The sequence below is a fragment of the Rhea pennata genome, chromosome 2, assembly GCF_028389875.1.
Source record: "Rhea pennata isolate bPtePen1 chromosome 2, bPtePen1.pri, whole genome shotgun sequence".
NCBI lineage: Eukaryota > Metazoa > Chordata > Aves > Rheiformes > Rheidae > Rhea > Rhea pennata.
The window spans coordinates 42,695,210-42,708,595 of record NC_084664.1 but is presented as its reverse complement, the minus strand read 5'-3'; positions in this window follow the sequence as shown (position 1 = coordinate 42,708,595).

Sequence of the window (13,386 nt, the reverse complement as noted above, 5' to 3'; positions counted from 1 at the left end):
ATTTAAACGTGCAAAATGATGGAAGAATTAATTTTCACTTAACTGTGGTTCTGTCCATACTGTCTCTAGAGTTTCTCTTTACAAAATCAGGTAGCGTTACTAAGCACCTATTTGCTGGGTGAAATAGCCAGGTGTGCTTGGTGTGTAAGCAAATGGTTGTAGCCTGAAACGTTGCTTGAGACGCTTCATAAGTCAGATGATTCATGATTACAGTAACGAGATTATTCATGGTAGACTCTCCGTTGTGACAATGGTCCTTTGTTTTAAATCTGCATTGCATCTGTATTATACTTCCGATTTGCAAATTACTTCTCCTGCTAGAAAACTGTATTGCAGCAGGGAATAAAAAGTGAAGGTCAGCGTTGTTAAATTCAGGATGTTACTCAGTGCTGGAAATAATTGGGAAGGTTCATAGTTGAATTAAAGCTTTAATCATGACTTCCATTGAACTGCTGCTGCTTCCTATTGTTCCTGTTGTTTCTTGGGGGGGTGTGTGGTTTAGTTCTTTTTTTTTTTTTTTTTCTTTTTTTTTTTCTCCCCCTCCCTCCCCCCCCCCCCCCCATCTGCTGATCAGCACTGGGTAAATACTGCTAGGAGCATTTGGTCATTCATCACCAATTAGAAAGTGTTCTCTCTTGTCAGTAGTGGTCCTTTACGTGCACAACTTTTTGTATAAGGACAGGAAGAAGACCCAGAAGTTCTTCAGTGTTTTGATTCTACTTCATTTTAACATTCACTTGTAATCTTAAGTTTTTATAAAATGATACTTGTTTCCATAAAATAACCACTATTAAGTCCCTGTGTTACAAGGTGATTCTCTCCTACTGTAAGATGATTACCTTTTGTGGTGAAAGCATGCACAGTGTGTTCTAACCTTTGGTAATGTTTTCAACTTCAGTGTGGTTAGGATTTTTCTGCTGTACAAAATGGTGGTCAGGTTGTGACCAAAATGAGTGGTGCCCTCAGACCTTTCCTTTGAGGGAAGCAGACCTTTCTCTGCTTCATGTGACGCACCTGCTGGGACATCAGTCCTCATCAAGGCAGGACGAGCAGGAGCTGGCACGTCTTGCTCATCTTGCAGGATCCCTCCCACAAAGGTTGCAGGTTGTTTGGGGTTGTCTTGTGTCTGCTGCGTGGAGAGGAGGCAAAGTTTGCCACTGGAGGAAGGATTATGGTGAGTCCCTGATGACAGCTGTAGACAGTATTTCTCCCTCCTGAAGTGCTTCTTGTGAGAAAGGTAGAGGCCAGTGTGTGGGGCTGACTATTAAGATGGGATCACCAGAGGCATTTTCTGCAGTACAAGTCTAAAATAACTGGTTTTGGTGGAGGGTGTCAGCAGCTTGTAAAGAAAACATGAAACAAACTTAGTTCCTGAAAAGCGTGACTGCCACTGAAGTCGTCTTTTTATTTTTAATTCTCTGATGCCAGATTTTATTCTTGGAATTCAGAGATTTCCTTCTGTTTTCATTTGAAACCTTACTGTTTGACGTAAGATTAACATATTAAAAAAAAAAAATCCAGTACAAGCATTACATGAAGGGTTTTTTTTAATTACTTGGTGTATTTCTACAGAAGAGGATAGTTTAGGTTAGCTGTTTTAGCTAAGATTTTCCAGCCCAAATATAAATTTGAATTCCAGGTCATTTTGTTCCAAGTTAGTGTAATATTTATACGCTCACTTTCGGTGATGAAAAGGAAGCAGTTTATTGTTTGACATGAAGAATAAAGCATCCTCCTCTGTATTGTCTGAGGAGTTATGACAGTTTTCTTTTGAATGTGTAGCATTCAAATTATACATCAGTAAAATAACATTATGTTATCTGTCTGCACACTGTGAGCAATTTCATTATTTTAATAGAAATTCACAGAGATCTGGATGGCACTGATATATTTATTGTAATAATTGTATACATCTGATCATGTGTAGTTGAATAGAGACCTACATTTTCTGCAGCTAGTTTTCTGCGTTACTACTGTTGATGTGCTTGCAAGGTAACCAAACATAAAAGTTGAATTTCCAACACAAGTTTTGGTGATCTCTGAAAGTATTCAAATTTTAAATCAGATTTCAGCCATTTTTGTAGCAGTTGACGAAAATTCTTTCATTATCATCACTCAGATGATCAAATTCAGTATATTGAAATGGTGATCAATGTTTTGAGAGTCTTTTGTTTGAGAATGACATGAAATGAGAACAAGACTTTAATCCTAGTGTTTGCCATGAACAGTTAAATTTCAGTAGTTACTGTTTATGACTTTTACACACCTACATTAGGGCTGTTGAGATGGTAGGCTTTCATCTAGATCTGAACCATGACTAAATTTAATCTCGCTTTTGCCGCAGGAAGTCTCTCAGATGCTGCTGGAAATGTGGCACTTCTTGCTGGTTTTCCAGTATCTTGAAGAGCAGATTTCCCATGCTTATTTTTCAAGATTGTGCACAGCTCCTGTCTCGTCAAGAAACAGCAGATCTCGTGCACTTCAAGTAACTGAATAGACCTTAGTAAATGGAGTAATCCAAATTAATATAGCGTTACCTTTTTGTTTAGTATAAAAGATTGTCTTAGAATGGAGAACAAAAAGTGTCTAACCTACACGATCATGTTGCCAGTGAATTCCTTGATATGACAGCCTTATTTAAAAAATAATACAAATCCTGGTGATTTTCAGGAGAAGAAATTTCTGTGAAAGCATATGAAACCTTTGTTGTTAGGTTTAGAAATCAATTGCCCAGTTTAATAGGTATTTATTTTTCTCTGTGCCATGTTTGAGGAAGCCCTAAGGATCTTATGTTGAATGTAAGTATGATGGATGTCACAAAATATATTGTGAAATCAGCGATACTGACTTCTGATGTTTTGTAGCCCATTTGTAGAAGTGCAAAATGAGGAAAAAATTACATTCTGACTGTAATGATACTTAAAAGTTAGAGCTGTAGAGCTAGGGGAGGATCTCCATGGAATTGCTAAGCATTACATTTCAGTTGCCTTATTTTTTATTACATTTTGAGGAGTTCAGATACCTCTGTTATATTTTTAGTGTTACAGCAAATGCCAGATTTTAAACTCCTTTCAGCAGGACCACTGTAACACAATTACTGAATGTTCTAAGCAGAGGAAAAATATTGAAAAGAAAACCCTTCCATTTCCAGTTTCTGAGGAAGACTTGAAAGAAACAGTGACAAGAAAATATTTTTTAAAAATCCTTTGACAGTGCCATTCAAAAATGAAATAATTTGTTATCCTGCTTATTACTCAAGCACTACGAGGTAATGATAATCTTAAATTTAGAATTATTCATTGCTAAATTTATTAATAACTCTACTATTGTATTCTCTCATACTTCTCTAAAGCCATGTACATATTTTATATATTTTTGAAAAGCAAGGCAGTCTGCTCAGGTTTTCTCTTTTGCTATCATACTGCCTCATTTTTTACATTGTCATATAGAAACTGATGCGAAATTTAAAACCAGTGCCACATCAGGTAGGAGTATGGAGGAGAACAGATAAATTATCCTTAAAAGCAAAAGGCACAGTAAAGTCCAAAACCTAAGTTAAGTTCTTGACTGAACTTTGAAACATTTATCTAGATCAGCTCTTTCCTCTGTGAGCATTGTAAAAAGAAAATCTAGAATTACCTGTCCCAAGATTGAAGCATATCATTTTTGGTGAAAAATCTTTGCTATCTGTTGACCATTCAGTAGTCTGTATGTAACATGCTTAAACTATAAAAATGAGAAGATGATTAATTCCTATTATTTAAACAACTACATCAAAGAAATCATCAGTACAATCAATACTGCTTGACAGGCTCAGCCAAGAGATTGCACTTTGGAATGGGTTATGAAACATGAATTTCCTTCTTTCAGTACTTTCTCTTTGAGATACTCTGTTAGATGGAGCAGTGCAGGTCATCACCATTCCTGATCTTTCCGCAGGAGTTCAGCCTAGCAACTTTTATCAGAGCTGCCCGAGCCCCAAATATGTAAAGGAAAAATAGATATGAAGTACCTATGAAAAGGAACTTACAAATATTTTTTAAAAACATTGAGTACAATGTTTTCACTGCATGCTGCACTTCCATAGTCAGATGCATTTGTGTAGTGCTCTTATAGTGTTATTGTCAGAGTGAAGAAGATGCCTGTGATGAAAGTACAGCATAAGAGCAAACTGTAAATACTCATTATATGTTTATGTGTAGTAGTCTATTTGTATCAAAATTTGCTCCTGAAGGTCTTAATAAATGCTGAGGAAAGTGGAACCTTGTTTTTCACATGGTGGAATAAAATAAAGCACCACCATTAGAAGTTTTCAGTACACTTTTAAAAGTTTCCTTACAAGCCTGTTTTTAGCAATGTTTTACCCCAAAGTACCTTTTCCACTTCTGTCACTTTTTATCAGCATCCACAATAATTATTGACCTTATTATAGACCTCAAGAATGTCTTTCTTTCCTGTCTTCTCTTGTGTTTGGGAATATTCGTGCTGGTTTCCTCACACACATAGAAACATCAAAATACTTGTTCACCCAAGGGTTTGTTTTCAAGACTTGTCCTGAAACATGATTTTTTTCTATTACTTCAGTTGGTACTAAGTAACAAAATATTTTCTTCCTTAGTTGGAATGTATTACCAGGTTCATGAACTTCTGCAGAGAAATGTGCATGAAATTCTACAGAGAATCCTCAATGTAACAGCATGGTCAACACGCTCTTTGGATATATAGCGTCATTGTTCTCTATTACTGTAAGAATTTGGAACACATGTAGTGAAGGCCGTTACACCACACCATTGTTAGGATGCGTTTCCCTGGTATATCTCTATCTGAACAATTCTGACTTTGAACAGAGTGCTGGCACAGTAGTGTTTTTGTACCATACTCATAAATGGTGTAAAAACAAAACAAAAAACTATATATTTGAAGAGGAATTACTCCAACTGCTGTATATTCAAGTTTGGCCAGGAGACAATGTTGTTAAGTCTTCTACATGTACATATGCTTCTTAATAAATCAAAATTTTATAAGAAATTTTTGGCTTAATGTGAGTGCTTGGCAGTAGAGCTGGAGTGACTGGCCTTAAAAGCTGAAGAAGACTTTGAAATTATTTGGTTAATTGTACGGACACTTGATTGTATTGATGTTTTTAATCTTCTATAGACAGTAGAGATGGCCTGAATCAAAACTTTACCTGTCAGAAGATTTCACAACAGTGAGTAAAAGCAACCTGAATGCATTTTTTAAAATTTCTTCTGTCTTGATTTCTTTTAATAAACTACTGTACTTTGAAAGATACTGTAGCTCCAAGGTGCATCAATCAAGGCAGATATCTTGGTGGGCAGAGTCACTAAAACCTTTTGGATGCATCATTTCATCTAGTGATGGTGTGTGGAATCCCACAGGGTTCACCTTCATTAAATGCTACCATCAGTTTCCTAGCAGAAGGCTTATCAACATCACTTCTGAATCATGAAGCATGCTTTTGATTGCAGTCTCATGTTTTGGAATGTAGCTTAAGTCCCAATGCCAGTGCATTGATGTCTACTGATATTTGAGATGTCACAGAGGTGTCTGATTTGGCTTCCAGCAGTGGCTCTCAAAGGGAGTCTCCAAAGGGAGATAACCCCCAAAGAACATTGGGATAATTCCTCATAACAGAGTAGCAATGGGGTAAGCCTTTGGTTATTTTAAATTCATATGTGATTTTTTTTTCCATTTCCATCTTTGTGCTTTTGACTCTTTCAGATTACAAATAAGCGATTTAAATATTCCTTTAAAAGGGGACTAGATTGAGAGCAAAAATACCAGATGCTTCTCACAAGAAATGAAGAATCTCAGTCCTAACCTAATCTTGTGTAAGAATGACCAAGTGGCCAAAACTTAATAGTTGATGAGTTTTTTTTCCTTTGTCTTTTGACATGGAAATTAGCAAATGATAGAATGTCTTTTATTTTGGCTGGTGTTCTCTGCATTATAAAGTTGAAGACTTACTAGGGCAATTCACAGAAGCTTGGAATGCATTTTCTCTTGGATGAAAACGGAGGATTCCAGCATGGTCATTCTGGCAGAGTTGATATATTTTATAAAACACGTGCGTAATGAAACTGGTTGTGCTGGTAAATCTGAACAGATAATTTAGGAGTATATATGTATAGAGAGCGAGACTAGTCATGTACTATGTCAATAAAAAGAATATAAGTAATGTGCAATAATTCTATAACGTAATGACTCTGTTGTGTGAGTCATTTTTTAAATTTGTGTTCGAGATATACTTTGATCCAGGTGTTTGCAAGTTTTATCACTAGCTATCTTTAAGTTAACATCTGCAAACATGATTCTCCTCTTGCTCACAGTGGTGTCAGCTGGTTGGATAAACAGCTATAATCCATGACAAGGGCTATAAAATTAATCTGGAAATGGAGAACTAAATCATACACTTTAAAAATACATAGTCAACCAAAATCATCAGTTGTTGCCACATAATCTTCTGCTGCACAATGAAGGTGCAATTGGGTATTCTCTCAAGTATAACTGATCCATATAGGTCTTTTACATATATATTTTCATAGAGAAACAAGATTTCTAGCAATAGTTTATGAAGCTGTAGATGTATGTATGAGTGTACCTACAGTACTGAGTTCATGTTAGAAGTGGTGGGAAATGGGGATACATGTGTTTTGGTAGCAGTAGGCTCATATCACTAATTATAATTTGTATGTAACAGAACCTCAGTGCTATGAACACCTACAGCAAAGGCAAGAAGTGCCTGTCAGTGCAGGGTCACATTGCCATGGTCACTTTTCCAGTTGATGTTCCAGTCTGTTCTTTGAAATCAAGAAAACTTTTTAATCCAGGCCTCATCATTTGTATCAAACTATTGCTAACAAATTACTAGGATTTATTGATGTCTCAGGTATTCTGGATATCTTAGGCAAATAGACTGGCTGTTTTACTGCAATCAGATTGATCATTAGTATTGTGCTTTTTTTTTTTTTTAATACATCTCTCTTAAAAAAAATACATTTTCATGTATATATTTTTAAAGTCTTAATCTCTGTTTCAGATAAATGCTCCCTGGGATGACAGTTTTAATTATAATCATATTCATTTAGAATCCCATGACCTCCAGAGAAAGATCATCTTCAGTGTTTTCTAAGACTTATGAATAGCTGAAAAAATTAAGCTTAAATACTGTATCCTCCTTGGTTATTATGGCTGAATTCAACAAAAAGGCTTTACAAGGAGACATTTATATGGCATTTATTAGTTAACAGAAGTTCTTCTAAGACCCTAAGGCTATTCTATAGTTTGAACTCTGTTCCTTTAGTGCCTGAGGTGCTCCAAGGGTTGCTTCAAGCAGAGTGAAGAGCTAGCAGTTGTGACCTTAAAATTTCAAAGGGGCGGAGCACCACCACAAAGTCCTGGATTCTCCATAGCACTGGGGGTTTACTGAGGCTGGATGCCTTTAAGGAAAGTGTGCTGAAGTTGAAGATCAGTTATTAGGATCTGTCTATGAGTAAATTATTTCAGGGCTAAATCCTACTTAACGCATTAAATGATAAGCTGATCGCTCTTGCATTTACATGTTATATTTTGAAGCATCAACCACCTCAGAGAAGCTACCTGGATGTGAGCTGACTAATAGGATCAAAACAGGCTCTTTCCTCCTCTTTATATGATGATTTGTCTTTACACATGAGCCCTGCGAATACCTGCCTGCCCTGGAGCACAGGTGTCAGTGTTTGTGCAAAGGGAGTATATGGATTGCTCCTGTTACCTCCTTTCTCCTGTTCAGGACACCGAGCTAGTACTAGGGGTAACTCAGATGAATTAGCAGCTTTTTCACTTATTTTGAGACTGCTTTGGTCACTCTGACTCCTCAGTTTAGGATTGTAAATTCCCCGCATCATCTGAGATGCCAGATGACAGTGAGGGGGGTTTTCAGTGTGTTGTCTGAAAAAGTAGATGTATGAATCCTCTTCAGACTGGGGATATCCTTTGTGAGTAAAGCATTCTTGTATGTGTTCTAATGCTGGGATAGCCAGTCAATCCTAGAATCTAGCTTGCTTAGCTGTATATTGTTAAGAGTCTACAGTTCTAGATTCAAGCCTGTAAAAAGCACAAGGCTTGATACATGTGCAAAATACTGTGAGAATACTGTGTGTTGTGCTTTGAAATTATGTTTTGTGAACAAGAACTGGAAGGGAGTGTGACTTGCACCGTGTTCTAGTTTGTCTTTTTTCATATATTTTCACTTTACAACAATATTAGAGCTCTTTTGCTGTGTACTGCAGATCTTTCTTAGATAAGAGTAACAAGGATGCCAGCAAGAAAAGCATGATACTGATGTATCATGCTTGTGAAAGAGTTGTGTGATCATCATTTGATTTAGCATGGATAATGTATGATAAACAAATACCTACCACAAAGTGAAAAGCATCAAGATTTCTGTACTTTGGTGAAAAATAAAAGTGAAATGCAGATGCCAGCGTGTGCTGCATTTCCCTTGGTTGTCACATGCATAGATTGAAAATAATTACACATAAACCAGTGAGATCATACTACAGCTCTTCAAAAGATGGGAATTATCACCCTGCAACTTGTTTACTGGAGACCTGAAAATTCCAGTACAAATTTTGAGGGAACAGTATGTTGTGGTCTCACTATATCTGAAATTAATGTGAACAGTTAAGAAACTAAAACAAAAAAAAAATGTTTATAGCAATTATTTACAGAACTGGCTGGGAGGAAGAGATTTCATGTGAATCGAATCCTTGCATCTCATGTTCTCAGGTTACCAGTCTTTGGACATATGCTGATTATAGGTCTGAGAACAGATACCAGCTTAAACTAAACACTGGCATAAAGATAATTTTTGTCTGAGGGATCCATCCTTTCCTCCTGATAGCAGGATGTAATATATTTAGGTAAGGAATTATTTGTCATTGGTTTTACGTATGTTTGTACATACAGGATGATGTAGACTTTTACATAAAAATATGCATAAACAAATTAGGTGCAAGTTTTTGTGCATGTTTTCAGTTTTTGTAAAATCTAAACCTTAAATATATCAAGATTTCATCTTACTGTTACATTTTTCATGCTGAATTAATGTTAAACTTTATATTTACTACCAATTCAATGTGTAGAATAAAAGAAACATGCGTAAAAAACATTGTCTACCATTTCCATCCTCAGAAAATTCTGAATTTAATTGCCTGACTTAGCCAATATGTAATGACCCAGTATTTCTATGCTGAAGAAAAAGATTGATTTGTTATGCAGATGATGATGCTAATTGCCCCACCTGGAACTGTTTTCCTGCATCTCTGCCCATTTGGTGGTGCACGTGGTACTGATGTGGGGTGTAAGTGACCCAGCCTCTGTGCTCAAAAGCCTAAATTTACTGCAGTAGATCCCAACAGCATGCGAATATGTGCATGATACGTGGTGGATGTGAACTGAATGTTATGCTTGTAGTTTTCTGGAGTTTATTTGAATGAAAACACGGAGCTTTTTTTATGCCATTCAAAGTGAAAATGAGAGGAATAAATGAAGAATTAGACCAGAGTTGGATCAATTGTTCTAATACCAACTTTTGAGTGAGGTAGGTGAATGGAAGTTGTATTGAAATTGCCCTGCTTTTGATTTAGAATTGGAGAAATTTTTAGATGCCAAAACTCAGAGAAACAGGATCAAAATTTACCATTTAGTTCACTGAGAATCTTCCTGTGCTTTCGTAGTATAACCTCTACGCTGCAGTAACATGTCACCTGTAAAACAGTGTCAAAGACAGCAGATATGACAGAGCAGACTAAGGAAGAATCAAAACAGATATTATTGGTGGCATCTGCAGTTTTCAGAAAGAATCACAGCAGAATTTGACACTGTAAAATACATGTAGTATTAGCAAGACCTTTCACGGTAGCCTTGATTTGTGATTTTTTTTTCAATGATTCATACTTTCATAACTGAAGAGAAAGAAGCTAATTAAGTTCTATTCAAATACACATGAAATTTGCCATAAATAAAATCTTGTAATAGTGCTACTTTAGATTATGGTGTTCATGTATCAGCTTCAGCAGAAAATTCCAATTATACTGCTAGCATGACAAGTGGTTTATGTTACGTTCATAACACAGATAGCATAATAGTTTTCCTACTCTTGATAGGTTTGTAATTTACTGAATAGTGGCCTGAGATACTATTTTGTTTAATGACTGTCTAAGAATGTGGCACAGCTTTAATGCTCAGTATTCTTTAGACAGAAATTGTTAGTATGCTGTCTGTGTTTTATCAAGGTCTAGTGCTATATTTAAATGTTTTACTTTACTGATTTGTTAGCGTTTCATAACCATTTTCTGAATATTTTCGAATACTCTCCTATCCCAAATTACTCAGTATGTTATAGTCCCTCAGACACCAAGTCCTGACAGCTGCCTGACCAGTATGTTCATTAATGCTTTTATTCTCTTATAGAAAATGTAGTTAAAGAACAATGATTTAGCTTTCGGGTTGACATACTCTTCAAGCTTACTGCAATACTCTTTTCCTTTTTATCTGCTGCTGTCATTTTATCCAAGTAATATAAATGCCTCTTATTTCTCTCCCATTAACCTGCCAGCTCTCTCAGGCATGGAATACTGTGTCCATTAGGTATGCAGAAACCTGTTGTCTAGGAAGGGAAAAGAAGAATTATTCCTCTTAGTCAGCTTAGTGTGGGAATTTAAAGAGGCAGAATGTAATTAATTATTGAGCTTGAATTTTGGCCAAGGTACTACTAAACTAAGTTACAGTTTATGTATTTCTTTCATTCTCGTGATGACAGGAAGAGCAGGAAGGAGACACGAGGGTGAGATTTTAGGTTAAATTGGAGGATTTGGACTCTCGCTGTGTAATGTTTCAATTTGTGTTTGTTACCCTTTTAAGCTGTAGTGCTTTCTGTGACTGTGGTGGGAGGACAGGATGGGTTAAAGATGATAACACAGATTCAAATCAAATTATCTACAGGGGAAAGAAAGGTTAATTATACATAAATCAACCTCACAAAAAACAACCAGAGCATGAAAGAGCTACAGTGCATGCCCTCTGCCTTTCACAGACTGTTTCCAATTCACTTGGTGCTTTGTGTTGCCTTTCTGAGGCAATTCTTTTCACTTTATGTGCATCAACACACATTTTGTCATAATTTGTTGATGGTAACTTTTGGGCCAGATCTAGCAAGTCTTTAATGGACTGTTTAACAACAAGAGCAAATATAAATCAAGGAGTTGCAGTATAAATTACTCTATATTTTATTTGATTCTAGAGTTAATTTTTGTAGGGAAGAACAAGGCATCGGTGGCATGTGTCAGTACTGCATAATCCAGAATTATGAGGGAGAAGTTACGCATCTATCCAGCACCGCTCTTCTGCCATGTTACGGGGAGCATACGGTGCATCAGGCAGCACTCAGGGGAGTAGTTCAACGCGGGGGGAGATGAATAGGACTAGGGAGCGGAGAGTCTGACAAATATAACTCTTGATGATGTAGAAAGAAAATTGTTCTTCCTTTCATCATCAAAATGTTTCAAATGTCTTTTTATAGGTTACTTTAATGTTATGGAATAAAATTATTCAAAGTCTTGCTTTTCTGACTCGCTCTGAACATCTTGTTTTTATGTGTTTGTCTGCTGAATTGCATGGTATGCAAAGTCCAAATACGTTTCTGTTCTTAAATAGTAAGAAAAACAGTAATTCACAGAGAATTAGATTAGTTTTTCTTGTAGCTCTAAGGAAATGTTTGTATTATGAAAAGGTTGTATCATTGTGCTGTGTCATTATTCTACAGTCCTTGAGATATACTTTGTCCTTTTAAAATTAGAACAACTTTAAGAGACGCTACAATTATTCCCAAACTGCAAATCATCTTTCTCCTGAGAGAAGGTGATTTTCCTTGCTGAAAGTTGGTGTTAATAAGCACATAATCAATGATAGCAACATTTGTCATAATGAGTACTGAAGTTCATATCTCTGAGAGTAAATGATGACGTAAGGGGTAGGAACAAAAGAAGGGTAGAACTGCACAGCCAGCATTCCTTTTCATATTCTGTCTTTTAGAGGAAATCACTATATAACTAGCCAGTTGTGTAAAATGTATTTCTCTTTGTCACTGCTGTAAAGAGAACAGAAAACTACATACAAAGTGAACTGAAGAATGAAAAATACTTTTATCGCCAGTAGTTAATTTTTAATGAATATGTTTCTATTACATTTCTAATATATTTTTATGCGTAATTGATGGGTACGACCCTCAGCCAATGCTTGTAGAAAGTCTTCTGCCCTATTTCATTATGCTTTGATTTAGGACCGTAATATGAATGGTGCTTGCTCTTTATTGAGCAGCAAACACAAGAGAGGTCAATCATTTACCATTCTTGTCTTTATTGCTCAGTAAACACTTGATACTCCTTTCTGGCTGCCGTTTAAAAATCAGAATTAAAGAACTACAGAAATCAGTGAAATTTCTTAGAAATTCTCCTGCTCTGAGGCAGAGCATTTATGCCATTTCTCTGCATGCAGAGAACAACGATTCAGGACTTCTCTGTTTTTGCCCCTCCAGTCTGCGTGGTGACTTTGAGTATGCCCGCCTGCTTGTAACTGCTGTGACTGCACTACGCAGTGCAAACATACTCAAGCTAAGTTTAAACTCTGAAGGCCTGCAATGGGTAGTTTAAATGCAGAGGCACAGAGCTCGATGCAGACTCATTTACCCTGCTTTCAGGTAAATTTTGCCCATGCTGACTCTGCTACTATAGTTACAGAGTAAGTGGCTAAATTAAGTGTGCCTGCACTGTGCTCTACAGCAGCTATAGTGTAAACAAACTGTTTGTTTTTCAAAAGCTTTTGTTTTAACATTTTGTTCTCAGTTCTGATTGGAAGTTCCAGGGTCCTCTCTCCAGGTCTTCTTTAAATTAAATTGCCTGTAGCTGAATTTGTAGAGAAACAGGGAAGCTTTTCAAAGGCACAAATGACAAGTAAACAAACACTTGATTTCCTTCAAAAATTCAGTAATAGTTACCTACTTTATTGTCCGTTGAGGTACTTCTGAATCTTGTTTCTCAATTTTCATGTAGATTTCTAATCATGGAAATAGGGCAAGTTTATACACACTTTAAAAAAAAAGAATCTTTGCCTGATAAATAGAGGTATTCAATAGTCTTATTTTTGTCTGCAGTTACGAATGCTTAGACCCTAAAGAAGAGCATACTTGCATGGAGGTGCCTAAATATTTAAGAGCAAAATGTTGTAGTTCCTAACTGAGAACACTACCATTTCATTGTCCATTTTTGAGTTACCATGTTATGTTACCCTTTTCAGTGCAGTTTACTTTCAGTTAAATGTTACACA